We start from the raw sequence: 7,319 nt of genomic DNA on the forward strand, positions 1-7,319 counted from the left end.
CGGAAGTTGAATAGGCATCAATTATGTTGAGACCCTATATGTCTACAGAATTTGACAACATAACGATTTAAGCACAAGTTATTCCTTGTGATTATACAGGGCAAGTAAAACGGTTAGAGTTATCCACTAATCATGCACACAAATACATGAACCTATGCTAGCATGGCAAGTTCTAAACCTCAAGATCCTGAAAGAGATATGTCCTAAGTCCAATCATGTATGAGGATTTAGGAATAACTTTTATGTAATCTGTTTTGATTTCATTGATATTAATAAAAGACTTGTTTTGTTTTTATTGCGGGCTCTATCTATTTTAAGTGTTTAATTAAGCTATACCACAGTTTAGAGTAAAGCTTTTTGTGGATTGTGATGAGATCATAATAATGAGACCTAAAAGATGATAACTCTAAACTTAAATAGTTCCTGGTCGTAGGATTACTAACTGGTAATTAATAATCCGCAAAGATCGGTACATACTATGCTTGCTTCATTATGAAGGATGTCTGTTCCCATAGACATTTGTGTGGTGACACTATAGCTAGTATGTAGGTGCTTATTATAGAATAAGTTCACTGAACATGACTCACACAGCTGAACAACTGATGGAGTTTACTCACGTGTCAGCAATTGTTCACATAGTGATAGTTGTACAAGTATCATTAGACTTGAGGTCATCATAGTCATCTTGAGTACACTGAACTATGCTTTGGTTTAGTTCTTAGTCTCCAGGGACAATTATAAGGGCTCTACTGGGTATAGAAATTTATACACGAAGATAGTGTATGATCAATAAAGGATCTACCCCTTCCAGTGAAGGAAGAGAATGTTCAATGCTGATCCACTTATGCTAGTTCAGGAATCTTTGGCCAGAGTGAATGAAATTAGAAAGGAGTTTCTAATTTACATTAAATAGAACTAAGCATAGTGAATGGGAAAGCAAATGATTAAATAAGATAGGCTTGACACAAGTTCCATGCCTTGTATTTAATCGTGACATTGCAGGGTAGAAGGAATTAATTGTACGGTAACTATTCACTGAATAGGTTCTTGGTATTCAAAACAGTGAATTCGTATTACCCGGATAGTCGCGATATGATGAGAAGTATCCTTCACAATGTAGAATAAATATGATTAATTAATTAATCATATTTAATGAATTAGAGAATTTATATAAATAATGATAAAATAGTTTTATTATTATTTATTTCTACTACCGGCTTAATATTGAACCTACAGGGTCACACCATAAAAGAGAATGATTTAATGGTGGAGGAATTAATTAATAATGGCTGATAATTATTTATTTATGAAATAAATAATTAATTGGCAAATTTAATAATTGATTAAATGAGATTTAATTGATTATAAATTAATTAAGAAAAGTTCTTAATATTATTAATTAAGAATTTAATTTTTGGAAATTAAATCAAGAGAGAGAATTATTTCTAAAGTGTTTAGAAAAAGGATTAATAATTAAAAGGTGTTTTAATTATTAGTGAGAATAATAAAGGGTTAATAATAATAATATTTTATGGGAAAATTTTCAGCTGAAAATTTTTCCTATAAATATACAATTATAAACCCTATTTTTGCCTCAACCTAAAAATTTACAAAAACCCTAATTCTCTCCACCTCCTCCTCCTTCGTTATATCGATTTCTTGGTGGATACCGGTGGAGTGCTTCACACTTGAGGAGCAGCTGCTAGGGATCTCCGCTCCTGGTTCTTGGATTGCTTTTAAAGGTTAGAAATGATCCCTCGCTTTAATTTACGATCTATATGCATATTATATGGATTTTATATCATGAAAATTGTTTTACCATGCTTCCGTGATAGATAAAATCCTGCAGATACATCATCGCTTCACAAGAGATTAACACCCTATCTTATATGTTCGCGACAGACATAAGACGAATAAGCACAAGCAATACTAGATATCATACTATCATCACACACTAAGGTATTAAACAACTAACTAAAGAATTTCATAGTAAATCTGTTACGACCCCATGATCACGATTAGCCCATGATTGAACTCATCGTCACCATGGGTTCATATGAAAACATGATAATAACACACGAGAATAATAACCAAAACTACTTACATTAAAACCAGAGTATGTCACAAGAGTAAATAGGTTCAAAGTAAAGAAAACTAGCATCCAACGTTACAACTAAATAAAGAATCACAAGAAAAAATGCTTCCTCTTCATTGCGATGTGCTAAAACGGTCTTCTTCCTTATCTCCTCGTTCCTCGATTGATACTACGATTCAACACACGTGAAACGTCTCTGAAAACTACTTATATAGGAGTCCCACAAAACTCAGCTATCTCAGAAGTTGGAAGCTCAATAGAATTAGGAGTCTAAAAATAATATTTTAAAATTACGTCCCTGAGCGGCCGCTCAGCAATCCTGAGCGGGCGCTCAGACCCCTTCTGGAAAATTCTCTGTTTTTGCTCCCGTTCTTTGCTGCATTCTGCTCCTATCTTCCCACTTGCAATGCCGAACATATGCCAAGGCTTATTCTTGATGAAACCTCTCCACAAATGCAAGTAATACCCTGAAATGCACAAACACTAGAAAAATGCATCAAATACACAAAATACTTGATTTCAAGACACCAATTCAAGCCATTATAAGACGTTCTAAGTGGTATAAAATGCCACTTATCACACCCCCAAACTTAAATCGATGCTTGTCCTCAAGCATCACGGACTCAAAAACAAAACAAAAACATGCATGAATGCAATCTATATGAAATGCAGCGATCCCCCTTACTACGACTAAACCAACCAACTTACGATATCTCAACAAATGCAATTAGGCGAATAAAGATCAATCAAGTCATGAAAACTAACATACAGCCGGAAATGTGGTGTGTGCGGATGCTTAACAGAAATGCTTCGAAACTAGATCAATTATCATAACTCGACTATCCTCAAGGTAATCACATGATTATACGAAGAATAAATTACTAGGCATAATATGACTTATAACACTTCAAGATTACTCGAGATTATTACGGAATCATGCTTTTTATTTAACAAAATAAACAAATGCTTATTTGACCGTGCAATGAGTGAGGTCCACAAAAGACTTATGCAACGGCATCCATGTAGCGAGCGTTAGGTTAGCGGATCCCAGACTTTAAAAGCCTTAGGTCACTAGGCATAAAGTCCCCTAAGAACTTAATAACTCGAATACCAAAGAGCCCACTCGTGATCAATTATGCATTAACTCTCTATTTTTTTCTTTTCTTCTCTCTTTTTTTTATTTTTTTCTTCTTTTTTTCTCTTTTTTTTTTCTTTCTATATTTTTTTCAGAATTTCTGAGCAAGTGCGTTTCGCTCCATCTTGCTCAATCCTAGACTACTCGCATAAAAATACGAGCCGGCTACTAGCCAATTGACGCCGAGCCACAATTAGCAATGAATTCCACTTTTTACTCCAATTTTTCTTTTCATGCCTTTTATCACTAAGAACCTATAATAAATTCTAAGCATAATCAACAGATTAACCTGGAAAACCATCAAACCATAACAACAATCTAGTCTTTAAGCATTCTCTAAGACTTAGTGAAATTACAAGTGTTACTAGCATGCACGTCAACCTACAAGACTCAACATCACTTTAATGCTATCACTACACTCGCATCAACATCAAAAATCAATTGGTAAAGTAATGCAAAAGGGATCATGGTATATGCATGAGCTACATGACATGATAAATAATGCTATAAGATAAAATAAAAAAAAACTATATGACAAAAATATGCAATTATATGAACTAAACTATCATGAATATGCAACTATATGACACACACACAAAATATTCCTTAACTACCACCCCCAAACTTAAAATCTTCACTGTCCCCAATGAAGGTAGTAGAAAAGAACACAAGGGTATACCTACTCGGAGAGATCATCATCATCACCCTCAGAGGGTGGAGTATCAGGAGGCGGATATGCAGAGTCTTCACCAAAAACTGGCCACTGGATGTCAGCTCCAAGGCCTCTAAAAGCAGTCCCAAGCGTAAGGGTGAGCTCCTGAGCAAACCTGCTCTACGTCTCGTACATAGCATCCATCCTCCTCAACAGCCTCCTATACTGGGCATCAGCCATCCCAGCACCCTCCTGAGCTCTAGAAGAACCTACCTCATCACGCCCTGGTCTCGCCATGATAGCACCGCGTGCTGGACACCCTCCAGGAAGACGATAACCCAGCCCATACTCCTCGGGCTCTCCACCAGTCCACTCATGCATCGCATTCAGAGTCCCGGAATCAATAAGAGCGGCCCGCAGCTGCAACTGCTCATGAGAAAGCCACTGAACTCCCACTGCTCGGCAAAGTTTTGTAACAGTAGATGCATAAGGGATGTTCATGTGCTTAGCTCCCCTCAAAAACTTCAGAATTCCTAGGTAGATGAACTCACCAAGGTCCACATAGTTCTCCTCATTCAAAATACCCCATAACAACTGTGCTCGCTCAACTGTAACCTCATGTGCATGTGAAGTAGGCAGAATATTAGCATAAATAAAGGCATTCCATGCACGGACATACCTATTCATCACAATCGCCGGAAAATAACGATACTCGTTAGTCCTAGTCTTGAACGTCCACACCGTACCCGGCCTACAGAGAGTAGCACAAATCAAATCCAAGTCAAAATCTTCAGCAGTCTTCTCGTTCCAATTCTCCTCTGTGGGCTTCCTCTGTCACTGCCCAATCACACGGCGAATCACCTCAGGACGATAATCCACCGTCATCCCCCACACAACAGAAAACACATTCTTTTCAGCCTTCACGTTCGCATAGAACTCGCGAACCACGCTCATCGAAACTACCTCTGGTGACTCACAGAAAGCAATCCAACCCTTCTCAGCAATCGTTGGCAACAACTCACCATCCCTCCCCGATGGTAAGAATCCCCTCCTTCAAAATTGGCTTACCCAGAAGCCTAGTATACTCCTCCTCAGCAGCCCTATCAAACAAACGGGGCCTCGCAGCAGTACCCCTTGAAGAATCAGCAGTAGGAATAGTGCTGCTGCTATCAATAGTCCTGGATCTCTTGGGTGCCATTGAAACTGAGAAAAAGTACTTAAGAATTGTGTTTTTGAATATAGGAGAGAGTTTAAGGTTTAAAAGTGTATGGGGGAGTATATGGAATAGTTGTATGTATATATAGGACAAAGATTAGGTTAAAATTTGATTAGGAGTGGTTTTGAGGGTTAAAAACGTGGGTAATGGGAAGATAATTCGTGGGTAGTGGGGCTGTGTTTTTATTTTTATGTTTTCTGGTTTTTTTTATTTTTCTAAGGCTTAAAAAAAATTATGTCAATCGGGCCTGAGCGGTCGCTCAGCAGAGCTGAGCGGTCGCTCAGCAGAGCTGAGCGGGCGCTCAGGGGTCTTCTGGAAAAATAATTTTCTTGCCCTGTTTTTCTGATTTTTTTGTGGTTTTGGATAGATTACGAACTTCTAAGGGTGCGTATAACAATAAATCATGGGTTGCCTCCCAAGAAGCGCTTCTTTTTCGTCATTAGCTTGACGTAGCGTACCTTACTCAAGTTGACAATGAACGGCACTAACCACTTCCCGGTTTACCGTGTCCCCATAGTAATGCTTCAAACGCTGACCATTAACCTTGAATGCTTGGCCCCTATCATTCTCAAAAATCTCCACTGCTCCATGTGGAAACACAGTTTTGACAATAAAAGGTCCAGACCACCTTGATTTCAACTTTCTAAGAAAAAGTCGGAGACAAGAGTTGAATAAAAGAACTTGCTGCCCCGACACAAATGATTTAGGATATAGCTTCCTGTCGTGCCACCTTTTCACATTTTCCTTGTACATTTTGTTGTTCTCGTACGCTTGGAGTCGAAATTCATCAAGTTCATTTAGCTGAAGCATTCGCTTCTTCCCAGCTGCATCTAGATCAAGGTTCAACTTCTTCAATGCCCAATAGGCTTTATGCTCAAGCTCTGCAGGTAAATGACATCCCTTACCATACACAAGTTGAAACGGGGACATCCCAAGTGGAGTCTTGTATGCTATTTTGTAACCCCAAACAGCTTCATCGAGCTTTAAAGACCAATCCTTCTTTGACGGACAAACAACTTTCTCTAGAATACACTTGATCTCTCTATTAGACACTTTCGCTTGACCATTCTTTTGCAGATGATAGGCAGTAGCAACACAATGATTCACATTATAGCGCTGCATCATAGAAGTGAACTTACGGTTGCAGAAATATGACCCTTCATCACTTATGATTACTCGTGGCGTTCCAAACCTTTTGAAAATCTGCTTATGAAGAAAATTCAACACTACCTTTGCATCGTTCGTCGGTAGAGCCTTGACTTCTACCCATTTTGAGACATAATCGACTGCCAGCAAGATGTACTGATTATTGCAGGATAAGATAAATGGTCCCATAAAATCGATTCCCCAAATATCAAAGACCTCGAATTCAAGCATCACATTTAACGGCATCTCATCCATCCTCGTAAGATTCCCCACTCTTTGGCAATGATCATACCTTAAAATGAACTGATGAGCATCCTTAAACAAAGTAGGCCAGAAAAAACCTGTTTGCAGAATACGAGCTTTCGTCTTCTCACCACCATAATGTCCACCATAAACTGTGGAGTGGCAGTCGCGTAATATCCCCTCCGTCTCACAGAATGTGATACATCTCCTGATGATCTGGTCAGCTCCCTGTCTAAACAAATATGGTTCATCCCATATATACCACTTCACCTCATGCAGAAACTTCTTCTTTTGAGTTGTATTCATATTAGGAGGCATTATATTGCTGACAAGATAGTTCACAATATCTGGAACCATGGCTCTTCCTCCTGAACTGCGAACAACTGCTCATCCGGAAAAGATTCGTTGATCAATGTCTTATCATGTGAAGTAGACTCGGGATTCTCCAATCTAGAGAGATGGTCAGCTACTTGATTCTCAGTACCTTTTCGATCCTTGATCTCTAACTCAAAATTCCTGTAGCAAGAGCACCCAACGAATGAGTCTAGTCTTCGAATCCTTCTTGGAAACCAAATAGCGAATAGCCGCATGATCATTGAACACTGTCACCTTTGTCCCAAGCAAATAAGATTGAAATTTTTTGAAACCAAAGACTATAGCCAAGAGCTCCTTTTCAGTATTGGTGTAGTTCATTTGAGCTCCATTTAAAGTCTTACTTGCGTAGTAGACAACATGAAAGAGATTATTCTTGCGTTGCTCAAGAACTACGCCTACCGCATAATCACTCGCGTCACACATCATCTCAAAAGGCTATGTCCAATTAGGTGCTGTA

This window comes from Apium graveolens, chromosome 2, assembly GCF_009905375.1.
Source record: "Apium graveolens cultivar Ventura chromosome 2, ASM990537v1, whole genome shotgun sequence".
In the NCBI taxonomy this organism is placed as follows: domain Eukaryota; kingdom Viridiplantae; phylum Streptophyta; class Magnoliopsida; order Apiales; family Apiaceae; genus Apium; species Apium graveolens.